Source organism: Schistocerca americana, chromosome 3, assembly GCF_021461395.2.
Source record: "Schistocerca americana isolate TAMUIC-IGC-003095 chromosome 3, iqSchAmer2.1, whole genome shotgun sequence".
Lineage (NCBI taxonomy): Eukaryota > Metazoa > Arthropoda > Insecta > Orthoptera > Acrididae > Schistocerca > Schistocerca americana.
Window position 1 is genome coordinate 957,389,581 of NC_060121.1, and position 14,653 is coordinate 957,404,233.

A 14,653-nucleotide genomic window follows, 5' to 3' on the forward strand; every position below is an offset into this window, starting at 1 on the left:
AAGGAATTAGAATTCAGAAAGCGGACGTAATTAGTTTGATATTTAACTTTAATTCATTAATGATGAACGTCACTCTTGACGGTACATGAGTCACAATATTATCTGTTCAGAAGACATAGTAACTGTATATGGCACCTTGCTAGGTCGTTGCAAATGACGTAGCTGAAGGCTATGCTAAACTGTCGTCTCGGCAAATGAGAGCGTATGTAGACAGTGAACCATCGCTAGCAAAGTCGGCTGTACAACTGGGGCGAGTGCTAGGGAGTCTCTCTAGACCTGCTGTGTGGCGGCGCTCGGTCTGCAATCCCTGATAGTGGCGACCCGCGGGTCCGACGTACACTAACGGACCGCGGCCGATTTAAAGGCTACCACCTAGCAATTGTGGTGTCTGGTGGTAACACCATAGTGACCTTCCTCTTGGTTTGGGAAATAGGGACTCATTTTTATACACCCCGTTCGCTCTATGCCGACTTAGTTGCGAAACATAAATAATAGATTCGAACAATAGAAATCATGTAATGATATAAGGGGCAACATTGCTATTACATAATAGCAACGAGATTACGAGAGCAGTCACTTTCAGTGTTACGTAAAATAACGTTATACCTTGGAAATTATCACGACACAAAATGAAGATGATAAGCAATGTGGTACTTCCTTCCGTTTGCGTTTGAAACTCTCGGAGAACTCCTGTGTGGTGAGGAGGGGGCAGCAAGGGGAGCCTCAATTTGATTTGCCTCTGACTTGTTTACTGCGCCACTGCCCGTAGGAAACCCCACGGTAGGAAACCCCACCACACCCGGAGCTGCTAGCCGGCTGACCCCTGGGTCCTCCGCTACACCAGCAAAACACTGCTCCCTTCTCCCAGGGAAGCCGAAAGCTCTTACCGCTCAGTCGAGCATCCGCATTTACTCTCCACTTCGAATTGTTATACTGACTTAATGTATGTTTAATTATTTGTGACCTTGCACAACCTAACAGAATGTAAATTTAATTTTCAGGCAACAAATTTATTATGAAAGTCTCTCCAAAGCGTTATGTGGAGAACAGGCTTCGATTTGCACCTGTTTTGACACGCAGCGAAGGGAAAAACACTGTACAATCGCTTAACTGCTTAAGTCATAGTTTTATCCACACTTGCGTTGTAGGCAGGTTTCCTATCTCAGCTCGTGACTGTTCGACTGTGAAGATACTATTTCTACGAAGATTTGGGGTCGCCAGATCTGAAGGAACAATTTAACTCCACTGTTTTTGAAATTAAATTACTTCAGTACATAAATAATTTACTTTAGTAAAATGTATCAATTTTCGTACTTGGAATCAAGATGTATGCGAGGTGTGTGATTGTGATGTAGCACTATGGCTACTATTTTCAAATATGACTGTTATTAAGAAAACAGGATTTTATAGCTTCAAATAAGTGAAATTAATGTCAAGAAATTTATTAGTAAATACTTTAGCAAGACGATCTTTGTTTTTATGTTTAACACTCTTCTAACTTTGAAGCGGTTTTTACTGGCTTCACTAACAATCACTGAAATTATGACAACCTTGTACGGTCGTTATACTGAAATATTTTCCAACGATCTTTTGAGCGTTTGAATTTACGCATAATCAGTTAAAACCATTGGCAAAGAAATGAAAATATAGTTTTTTTGGAAATATCACTGAAATAACTTTGAACAGAATTGTTAGTCACAGTTTCTATTCAGAAAACTAACACATGAGAAATTGACTGTAACACAAATTTACAATTCTGTCCACTTCGATTTAATAAAAAAGTTCTTGCTTTAGTGTATGTAGCGGTGGTAGTGCTGTTGTTGTAGACTGTTCTATGCATAAAGGTTGTGCTCTTCATGTCTCCAGTAAGGTGGAATTAATATATTGCTGTTACGCCATTTGCAATAGTCGTTATATTACGTAACAAAATTCCATCATAGATTAACCTTGGGTAATCGTACTTCCCAAGAGCGTTTATTTCCAGAGACGACAGTAGTACACAAATGTCACTGAAATACCATCTTTGACACCAATTACCACAGTTTTAGCGCTCTTTACAAGTAACATCGCGCGACATGTCACCACTACGAATCCAAAGTTTCCTCGCATGGGCTCTTCTACAACAGTATTACACCTGCCTCTTTTCATTCTGCTGATGCACCCTGTGTGCATAACCGATGGTAGATAACTCATAGTAGATCCTCTTGCTTCCTATTTACATTGACAAATTTTTTTATATTAAATTAAGTCCCGAATATCGCGGTATTTACATTTAGAATAAACATCCATTATTTTACTCTTAGTTTCATAAACAAATATTCGTTTTTGCTTCTTATAACTTGCAACATCTTGATACTATTGGTACATGATGTATCGGTTTTCGAAGTATTTGCTTAAAGAAAGCTGTTTACAAATATTTTATCCAATATAAATTGTATCATTACAAATGCGCCGCATTTTGTTTGCTTAAAAAATCTTTCTGGAAATATTTAATCCTATTTGCGTTGTATCATTACATATGTCCCGGATTTCGCTAAATTATTCTGTAAGGATCACTTCAAGGAAATGTTTCTTTGGACAACGTAACTCTCATCGAATTATTAGCCCTTAAAAATCTTTTTATATCTACCAACGTATGACATTAATGCTCAGAAAACTGAAGTACTCATATATATATATATATAATTAAGAAATTTATTAACCAATACCTTTTTTTGACAATACTTACTCTGCTTATTATTACATAGGGTACTCGGTGGGTGGTAGGCAGACATATGTATAAGCCGTACTTGGTTGTTTGTCATACCGCCTGTCCATAACTCTGAGCAGAATTGCGAACCATTATCCAACAATACAATTTTTGGTTTACCTTTTTTTTCGAAAATAGTCTAGACTGCAGGGCTTCCCAACCTCTGGTCCGCGGACCCCTTAGGGGTCTGCCGGCTCTTTCTAGGGGGTCCGCGGCCACCTTTCACCAAATCGTGTAAAATAATGAGTAAAATTATTGAATAAAAATGTGAAAATCAAATACACTGCTGGCCACCGTAAATGCAACACCAAGAAAGACAAGAGGTAGCACAACAAAATTTATTTTGTAGATAACATGTTGACCAAGTATCAAATGATTACGTTTACAGACGTCTGTGACATGTGGTTCCTGCCAGAATCAGTAGCCAGAGTAGCCGCCATTGTAGGAGATCACCGCTGCCACACGTCTCGGCATTGAGTCAAAGAGACGTTGGATGTGTTCCTGGGGTACAGCAGCCCAAGCAGCTTCCACACGTTGCCAAAGATCATCTGGTGTGGCAGCTGGGTATGTAATCTGGGTCACTCTTTGAGCAACCATGGACCACATGTTTTCTATCGGCGAAAGATCCGGAGAGCGAGCCGGCCAGGGAAGCACTTCAATCTGGTTATTGACGAAGAACCTTTGGACAATGCGTGCCACGTGTGGTCGCGCATTATCCTGTTGAAATATGGCTGTGGCCGAGCCCTGAAGGTAAGGAAGGACAACTGGCTCCAGCACCTCGGATATGTAGCGCCGGCTATTTAAAGTATCGGCAATGCGTACTAGACGCGTGCGAGCCTCTCTCCACGGTGTCTCCACACTCGAATCCGACCATCGTGGTGCTGCAGACAGAAGCGTGCCTCGTCAGTAAAGACAACGTCATTCCATTCTGCCGCCCACATCCGTCTGTCATCACACCATTGGCGACAGAGACGTCTGTGGTTCTGCGACAATGGTAGACGAAGCAATGGACGTCTTGCGGACAGACCACTCTGCTGTAAACGGCGTCGTATGGTACGCGCAGACACTGGATGATGCGTTACAGACGCAATATGCTGTGCTATGGTTCGGGATGTCACTGAGCGATCCGTCACTGCCATGCGCACAATTTGCCTATCAGCACGTGCAGTGGTGCACCGAGGTGAATGCGATCGACCACGTCGGTCCGTCGTACCCTCCTGCATCCAACAGTCACATATCCGCATTACAGTTGTTTGGTTTCGTCCAACACTACTAGCGATTTCTCTGTATGATAATCCACAATATCGGTAAGCCACTATCCTTCCTCTGTCGAACTCGGATACTTGATCAAAAGATGTTCGCTGTTGTCTACGAGGCATAACTGATCGTCTTGTGAAACAACCACAAGGTAAACACACGTGCCGAACGTACACTCGTCGAAATCGCCAAGCCTTAAATGGCGCTATGATGTGGTGCCACAGGCGCGCGTGATGTGCGTCTGCGCTGAAATTCTAATCAGTTGCATATGTCATCGCTGCAAACTCATGGTGTAAATTTCACTTGATTCGGATGCTTCCTTCAGGGTGTTGCATTTACTGTGGCCAGCAGTGTACATCATTATTTTTTTTTTTTCGTATGAGAAACATGTGTACTTTTACTTCAGGTCGTATTCCCAAGAAGCCTTTGCGGTTCCTAAGTGAGACCGCATACACAATTTAGTGCCGGAGAACGCGGCTTCTCTGATCGACTGTTTCGCAACAATACGGGGGTCGTTTGTGCGACGGCTCACGGCGCTAGATGTGCTGAAACCTATTACGCATGAACGGAGCGAGCTTTGTCGACCAATCAATGCGGTCGCTGGCACGTATGCGGCCCCAGGCATCATTAAATGTTAAACTTGCTTTGTCAGTGCACTACTACTTCATAAGCCGATTTTTTACCAGTTTATTACTTCTAACATTGATCGGAGGCTGAAATCAGGACCGTTGAAGAAGGGTGCAGTTTCTCCAACGCCATCACTACAAGGGAAGTTTCCAGTTGAAATGAATAAGGAGGGAGGACGATCAAAGGGAGAACGATCACAAGAAGCTCCACAGCCGGATTTATTATGTGTAAACGCTGCAAGTACTCCATTGGTTGCAAAATCCTGTGGAAGTAGAACAACCAAGAAGTACAGCGAAAGCTATTTAGAAATGGGCTTTATAGAGACAAAGGAGGGTAAAGCTCAGTTTGCAACTTGTGCGCGCGTCCTTCCGAACAGTTCAATGGCTCCAGTTAAATTGCGCCGTTATTTTGAAGATCCTACTCACCCGAAATTCCAGGCTAAAGACATCGGTTTTTTTCAAAAGGAAGAGTGCTGAACTAACCGCTTCTTAGCATTGTATGAAAACTCATGCAAAAACAATTAATCAGAATTCATTAAAAGCTTCTTTTTTGGTTAGTTATCGAGTGGTGAAAACAGGCAAAGCTCATACAATTGCAGAAAATCTCATAAAGCCCTGTGTTAATGATATTGTTTCTTGCATGCTAGACGAAAAGACAGTAAAGCTTGTCTCTTCGGTGCCATTATCAAACAATACTGTCAAGAGACGCATTGTTAACATGTCAAATGATGTGAAAGACACTCTTGTTTCTTGCATTCAACACAATTCATTATCTCTGCAGATAGATGAATCCACTGATGTTGCAGGATTAGCGATTTCATTGGCTTTTGTCCGTTATGAATATTCTGGATGTTCTGAGGAGGACATCTTATTGTGCAGACCACTACCTGCCACCACAACAGGTGCTGAAATATTCTGTCTATCGGATGATTTTTTTAAGGAATAACAAAGTTTCAAGGTCTAGTTGCATAGATGTGTTCACAGATGGTGCAAAAGTTATGACGGGTCCTACAGTCGGAGCAATAACGAAAATAAAAGAAAACGCCAAGAATTGCAGCTGCAGTCATTGTGCTCTCCACAGATACGCTTTAGCTACGAAATAAATGCCTATTTCGTTCAAGAAAGTTTTAGACGAATCCATTCAAATCATTAACTACATAAAATCAAGGCTGTTGAAGTCAAGACTTTTCACAATACTGTGTTAAGATATGGGAAGCCTTCATCGTTCCCTGCTTCTCCACACAGAAGTGAGGTGGCTCTCACGCGGGAATGCACTTTCTCGGTTCTACGAATTAAGATTGGAAGTCTTAGCTTTCCTTTTGGAGCATAACACCAAATTAATAGACCTTATTAATGACGAAAATTGACAGTGTATACTTGCCTATTTATCAGATATTTTCTCCAAAATGAACGAAATGAATATTTCACTCCAAGGGCAAAGTGAAACAAAGGTCACTGCTATCGACAAAGTTCGAGCATTCAAGAGGAAAATCAGTTTTTGGGCAGAGATTGTTGATAAGGGGGAGGTCGAGTGTTTTCCTCTTCTCGGGGAGTTTTTGAAAAACAAAACATTGGCGCTTGGGAAGAATTTGTTTAATCAAATCCTGGAACATCTGCGAAGCTTGATGTCATTGTTTGAGCATGTAACAACAACGACGCTGTACTATTGTACATATAAGTAATTTTTTCCATCTGAATTTTCGATAAACTTGTGTAATTGATGTTCTGATCTCATCACTTTTCTTGGTTCATATCATTATGTTAAGAAAACTGTAAATAAGTTTCTATGTGAATATTACTGTTGATGTCAAATGTCAAGTAATATTGTAATAGAATTAAAATGTAACAAACGTTGAGAATGTTGTAAGATGTTTAAAATTGTAACAGTGAGTCTGGTCCATACATAGGCAATGTGTTGGGATATGTAGAACGCAAAACCTTGGGTGAATACATTGCGGGCCAAACGAAAGCGGACAGAACATACCGGCCCCGATTTAAGAAACATTACCGGACTGACAGTATAGTAATGAGACAGCTTAAGGACAGGCGTGGAATGACGCAGCGTGTTGTTGCGAAACAAGCGTCAGGTGCATGCGCAGATGATTCATCTTCGCCACGCGGTGCGCTACATGTTAACAGGCGAGAGGAGCATCAGAGTGCAACGGCCCAGCCTAGCAGATCAGCTGTTCAGAGAGAAGCCGCTAGCAAGGCGGCAGAATTAGGTACGAACATTGCCGTAAGAGCTGGCAAATACATTACGAGTGGTAATTCCGTAGCGAAGGAAATAGTAGATGGAACAGTGGATACAAAGATAGGAAGGAATTGGAGGATGAAATCCTAAGCATCGACGAGGAAGTAACTTCTGTTTACGATTCGCCAACAGTACAAGCTGTTGCCGAAAGACACCATGGGGAAGGGGCAGGTAATTACCTACGAGTAACTGAAGTTCATGAGAATTACACTAAATATGAAGTAACAGTGGATGTGAGTAAAGCTGATAATGAGGTCGTTTTGCCAGAAGAGGATATTGAGTTAAAATCAAAGCCTGACGAAAATGCAGAGGAAGAACTTAGTGCCTGTCTCAGAAAAGCTTTTATGTTAGAACCTGAAAGCGATCCAGAATGGCCGGATTCTGACGATAGTTCAGATGATGGGTATTTTGGTATTAGTGAAAATAATGGGAATACAGCTAATTGCGATATTGTACCTACTGATGACGAAGTTTCAAAACAAAACCCAGATATTGAGACTGAACACAGAAAAAAGAAGCCACCAGACGACTCAGTGTCCATTTTGCAAAGAGTTCAAGTAAGCAAAGACTTTGAACTCGAGAAACCTAGAAAGCAACCAGATATAAATGGTTCACAGGTCAGGAACGTATCTTGGGACAATGTCACAGTCAACCAAGGTGCGTTGTGGAAAAAACAGGAAGGGGCATGATTTAGAGCCTGGGGAAGATATATATCGGACTTTGAGAATGTCATGAACACCTTACATCATGAACCTACTGGGTTTCCACAGGAAGAAATTTTGTTAGGCAGCAGAAGTAAAAGTTTAATTGAGGAAAAACTAGAGTTTCCACCTTGTACAAGCTTGAGGTTGAGTCAGAAAAAAGAATTAGTCAGAAAAAGGGCAAAGCAAAAAGTTGAATCTAGATCTAAAAGACATGATAAAGACCTGAAAGTTTCAAAATTTAAAATTGGGGATTATGTTCTTTTAAAAACCCACGAAAAATCTAGTGAACTGAACCATGAAATTTCCAAATTTAAATATATTTATAATGGACCATATATAATACAGAAAATTCCACACGATAATGCTTACTACCTGATCTAACCAAAACCCAAGAGACCTTTAGGTGTAAGAAACGTTGTGGACCTGAAACTGTATGTTCCTAGGAGTGAGTAACCTAAGTACAATCAGAAAGCAATCTGCAGTAAATGTGCTGTATCTTATGCTGAAATTCTTTTATTCTAAATGTAACAAGTATTTGTAAATGTTTGTATACCGTTGTCAGTGTGCTAACGTACTTATGTAAGTTTCAGATTACCAAATGTACTACAAATGTAAAGGTGTACGGAAAAAAGGGCTGGAAAGAAAAGCAAATGCTGCAAGCCAAATAAATGAAGGGACTGCCAAAAATCAAAGTGGGCAGTACGTGAGTCGTGATATAAAAAGGACTGCCAAACACCAAAGAAAGCAGATAAATAGTCAAAGGAGAATTGTAAGTGTGGTGCAGGTGATATGATAAAATGATGCGAAATGGACTGCCCAAATCTGAATAATAGGCAGCAAATATATGTAGTGATTTTTCTAAATAGTATTGTGTGCTTATTAGTAAATAAGGAAATGGACTGCCATTCAATGCAAGCAGCAACAAATTGTTTTATAGTGTATATAGGTATTTGTATATGCTTTGTAGTTAAGTGTTAGTGCTTCAAATTTTGATTTATCCGAGAAATTTAATAATGAGAAGTAATTTGCTATTTAAGACATGTTGTGATAGGAGGTTGGACTGTGCCAAAGGCACTTAAGTAAATGATCGGTAAATCTTCTCGATATATTGAAAAGTATAGACCTATATAATGTGAGTGAAAGGAAGTTTTGTGATATAAAATTTTATGATGGCACATTCACACGAAGATTCAGAACCCCTGTATAAATATAAAGTTTTGTTTTACCATCAAACTTGCACTTAGTGAAATTTACTGGAAACAGGGGCATGTGTAACAACAACGACGCTGTGCTATTGTACATATAAGTAACTTTTTCCTTCTGAATTTTCGATAAACTTGTGTAATTGATGTTATGATCTCATTTCTTTTTTTGTTTCATATCATTACGTTAAGAAACCAGTAAATAAGTTTCAATGTGAATATTAATGTTGATGTCAAATGTCAAGCAATATTGTAATAGAATTAAAATGTAACAAACGTTGAGAATGTTGTAAGATGCTTAAAATTGTAACTGTGAGTCTGGTCCATACGTAGGCAATGTGTCAGGATATGTAGAATGCAAAACCTTGGATGAATACCCGGTCTGTCAGGGAGCGGTAAAAGGTGGATGGCAGGCGAGCGCGGGAAAATGCACGCGGGCAGTGCACGGCACAACGGGCTCAGTAGTTGATTGGAGTTTGGCACTGGTTTGAGCAACACCTTCTGGAGCGAGCAGGCTCTCCTGGAAGACGTAGCTTCACTGAGCCTCGGGTATACCGTTCCAACGCCCACACAGCATGGCAAAATTCCATAGGCACTAAATGGAAAAGTATTGCGGCGTTAAGAAGAATTAAAGTGCTGATACGTCAAGAGCCATAGCTGTGGTTGTATGTGTGCTGTGTGTCTCGCCATCTCGCCGCCCGCCAACCGCCGCATCGATACTAGCAGGTTGAAACTTTTAGTATTGTATTCGTATGGATCAGAGAGTGAACTGTGCAATAATAACCTAAATTTTACCAGAACTTTCCCATCATTTAATTATCCTCACAACTAACCTAGACAGGGTCCTTTCCAAATGTTGTGCAATTCGAGTGTCCCGAAATGAAAATTTATAATTTTTGTTAATAATAATTATTTGCAGACCTAGCTATGTTAGAATGGTGTTTAAAGAAAGGTTTTGTTAATGAACCAGTAAATGAATAAAGAAGGTCTAACGAAGCTGAAAGATAACTTTAATATTGATATTGTAGTAGTGAAGTTTATTATTTCGAGACAGATATAAAGGTATTTAAATGAGCAGTAAATAAGATGAACAGAGTAGTAACTTATATACTGGAGCCGGCCGGATTGGCCGTGCGGTTCTAGGCGCTGCAGTCTGGAGCCGAGCGACCGCTACAGTCGCAGGTTCGAATCCTGCCTCGGACATGGATGTGTGTGATGTCCTTAGGTTAGCTAGGTTGAATTAGTTCTAGGCGACTGATGACCTCAGAAGTTAAGTCGCATAGTGCTCAGAGCCATTTGAACCATTATATACTGGAAATCTTGAACGCATAATAAATCCAGTAATCATTTTTTTAACACAGTGATCATAACAGTTTCAGGGTCCCCCCCCCCCCCCCCGCCACCCTTTTTATTCATTTGAATTCTGAAGTGTTCTAAATTGGTTTGACCAGCAAAAGTTAAAGTCAATATCAAAGTCAAAATTTATCAGTGTTTTATCTTTATCAAAATTGACATTTTGTGTGTGTCTCGAAAGTGCTATTTCTAGGGTAACTTAGGCCCGATTTTAATCAGATTAATAGACAGTATAAAGTGTTGTAGTATAAATTATAGTGTAGTGTTATGTATTTATGGTTTTTCCATATCAGTACTGAACACAAAACTATCAGTTCAATTGATTTTTTCTTCAAAAATTCTACTCTATTATGCAGTGTTACTACTTGTTGTTTTGCTTGAATATATATCAACTTGTACAGGAAGAAACTCAGTTAATGCCTAATTAAGCTGGCGACTGTATTATCAACAAATTGGTAGCATCTTCAGAGTTGTTTTTGGTCCATCCTGACGTGTAATTGCATTTCGAACTTTCTTGGCGTATCATTGTTATTACAGAGTGGATGTAAGTCTGATTTGCCACCATTCAGGTACGCGCGGTCGATATCTATACGAAAATCCTTTCTCATAAGGTGAACCCCGCTCACTTACCATAGTACAGGCTTTAACGAGTACTGTGTGTGTCGCAGAGGTTACAAGCATTGTTTCCCAACAGCTGAAGATTATGTGGGGCGGCGAATAATTTGATTGTTTAACTGTTGCATACATGTTTGTTTAAATGTAGAATGTGGAAACACTGCATTTCCCGGCCGATGCACCATATGTGGGGCGGCGAATAAGTTTGTAAAAATAAATCTATTAAATCTGATTGCTGGATAAATTGCTTGCATGTTGAATCAGTTTCTGGCTTTTAGAATGTTGTTAATGCTGTCCTTCGCTGTTCTCAACACTGGCTCTCTATTTACTTTTTGGCACCCAGAAAGTGATTTAATAAAACATGGAACCAGTAATTAGAGATCCTAGTGCCCACTTTATCTGAGAATGTTATTATAGCTGCAGCTTATAGCTCTGAGGAATTAGGAGATTGTCCAGGATTTCTAATCAAAAACGGTTTTCCAAAATAGTTGAGTATATTCTGAAATTCACTGATAAAAAACACAAGTATCCCTACAACCTAACTAACAGAGCAGTTCAGAGTCTAATGCGCTGATGCAACTGTAAATGTCCGAATTAAATGTTAAAAAGAATGCTCGCCATAATTTGATGAAAATATTTCATCAAACGCCACGCTAAATATTTGGTAGAATGTCTGTCCCGCGACGGCACATGAAAACACAACAATACGCAAACTGAAGCTAGATAATGAAAATCATCCCAGAATTAACACTTCACATGAAATGTTTTCATGGTTCCGCGTATCTCTAGTAACTTAATACGGCACCCGAGGCTGTTTGTAGCAGTGACACTGATGCGACGCGGCTCCCGACACAGATGGCGTGTCATTCAGCCTCTGGAGAGAACTGGGGCCTTGCTTCCTCGCGCAGCGTTCTTATATATAAAGCCGCGGTGCGGACGGCTAAGGGAACGCCTGATCAAATCGGCTGTCCCGACTAGCCGCTGGGCTAGTAACGCATCACTTCAAGTTACATAATAATTTATAGCTTCTTTTGCTGATGGCCGAAGAAGCTCTTAATTTAAACGTGCATTCAGCACGCAGGTAAGTATTGATAATAAAATTTTAACGTGGCTAAGTTAAATATTTTGGGCGAGAGAATTAATTAAATTACACTGCACGCAGTATATGAGCTCTGAACTGGCCCTTTTGAGATCCGCTATCGCTATAATTTTATAGGTATTCAAAAGAAACTTTACACATCTTCATAATCATAACGGACCTCCAACCTATTTAAATCTAAACATCCTAGCCTTATTTACTAGCCTACTTAATCTATCTTGCTTCCTTCAGTTTTGAGACGAAAACCACAAAATCATGAATTTCCACTAAAATCTTAATATGTGAAATCCAAAGTACTGTTTTTATTGAATCATTATGAAAGATGAATCTAAATATAAATTTTGAAGTCTCTAGCTCTTTTCTGTTGCGCCAATGATTTTTCCAGAAAAACGTCCAAATTTCGAAAATGGCTGAAGTTATCGAACTGATATTTAACACACATTAATTTAGTATTATTCCTGACATGCTAGAAAAGTTTTAGGTCATTTGCTTGATTTTTAAGGTATTGCGCAACATTTATGACGTCAGAGCTAGTTACAGAGTTACAGCAGACTGGCTGGCACACAATGGAAACTGATGTGAATTTACTACAGCGTGAGTAGGCTGCTTCCCTACAATTAGAAGCTGCAGAAATATGTGGGTGGTCAACCCATTCACTGTATCCAAAAAGCCGAACATTCTATCATAAAATGAATATGTGTTGTTGATAGAAATTGCCACAGACCCTACTTTGAAATCAAGTTTTGACGTTGACGGTTACTCACACTTTTGGATCTATTTGGATAACAAGAAGTACTACCCGTTTGTTGAAAAGGCAAAATGTGTACTTCTTCCGTTTGCCACAACATACATGTGTGAATCTGGATTCTGAATCTATGCTGCCCACAAAACTAAGCTGTCTCTATACGGAAGCAGAGATCCGTCTCCAGTTGTCAAGAATTGAACCCAACTTTTCAAAATTACGTCAGCAGAAGCACCCTCAACCAACACATTAGGATTCCATCATTATTCCTACAGACTCATCTATAGTAAAGAAGAAAGCATTTTTCTTCGTAGATGCTCAGTGAACGTACCTGAACTATAACTCTATAGGAATTTTATTTCCTGTCTTCTGTCATTTACAAAATAATTATTAATTGAATTTTGTTGGCATTGATACTTTTGTTACGAAAATTAAAATGATCTCTAAAGCTAATTTCTTTTCTTTATAATATATTCTGTCCTCTAAGTTAAAAATATGGCCTGCCTATACTTCAGTTACAATTACTTGCTACTACTCTGACACTATATTGTGGCAACTGGCTGCGAGCGTAAACAAATGAGGGCTTTTCACGTGCCACCTTCTAAAAGGTACACCTCCTCTGCCAGAATCGTTTCCTTTGAGAAAAAAAGTCTTACGTTCTGTGAAATGCTTTGTCTTCTTAGATAGAAATAAGAGAGTCTGTTTGTTTGTTTTCCTTATTTGTGTGCAATTGAGGCTGACTGCCACTCGACTATGGACTGACAGCTGCCGTTCAGTAGATAAGCAAAGACGTAAAAGTAACTAGACTTTCCGAGCTGTTTACATGGGCACGAAAATTGATTATGGAACTGGAAAACGGCTTTATAAAAGCAGATTTCCAGAATCGATTCTGAAGTGTTTACCTGACCAACCAAAAGCGGAAATGGGACATCGGCTTACGGAATCCAGTTTTGGAAATGCATATAAACTGGGTGAATGTATTCTCACACATTGCACAACAGATGTCACAATAGTCCTTTAAAGGCAATTCCTTGATGTGTTTGTATCCCTAATCATGGGTCTGCCTCTTTTCTTCACAGCCGCGCGGAATGGCCGCGCAGTGTTAGGCGCCATGTCGTCGTGGATTGCGCGGCCGCTCCCACCGGAGGTTCGAGTCCTCCCTTGGGCGTGTGTGTGTGTGTGTGTGTGTGTGTGTGTGTGTGTGTGTGTGTGTGTGTGTGTTTTGTCCTTAGCGGAAGTTAAAGTTAGGTTAATAGTGTGTAAGACTAGGGACTGATGACCTCAGCAGTTAAGTCCCATAACCTTTACATATATTTGAACGTTGTTCTTCAGATTTCATGAAAAACCACACACACACACACACACACACACACACACACACATACACACGACTGTTACGAAATATGCATGCTCCTTACACAACAGTAGCCAAGCAGTCGAAGTGAACAGACCACAAGTGGCAGCTTGTCAACAGCGAACAGTTTGCACGTGACGTTGATTGCCATTGGAGGAAAGCAGCTCCAACGTGTGAAATGTCAATTACCAAGTAATTTTAATCAAGCTATAGTGTGTTGAAAAAAGGGAGTAAATCCACTAGTAAGTGTCTGGATACAGTGGGAATTCAAATTGGATCGTTAATTTCAAGTTGTTTTCATTCATCTCTAAACCAAACACTCTTGATACTTCGGGGGGGGGGGGAGGGCGGGGGGGGGGGGGGGGGTGAAGAAGGAGACCGCCAGCAGAAAAGGTTGGGAAGCCCTGGTCTAGAGCCATTTTGTTACATAATGCTCTAGCAATTTCTTCTCTTAATGGATACTGTGGGATCCTGCTCACTCGTCTAATATAGGCTGCATAGGAAGCTGTTTTCTCGGATAGCGAGACAACAATTCAAGCAAATCATATTAATGGAATTTATTACAGTAAATTAAATTGACAATACTTAAATTTCCCTTTCTACAAAGAGCTGTCGCAAGCAGTTGGCGACATGTAAATAATCAATGTTCTTCGAAGTATACAGTTTCCATGCAAGCGGTTAATATAGATCACAAGTCACGG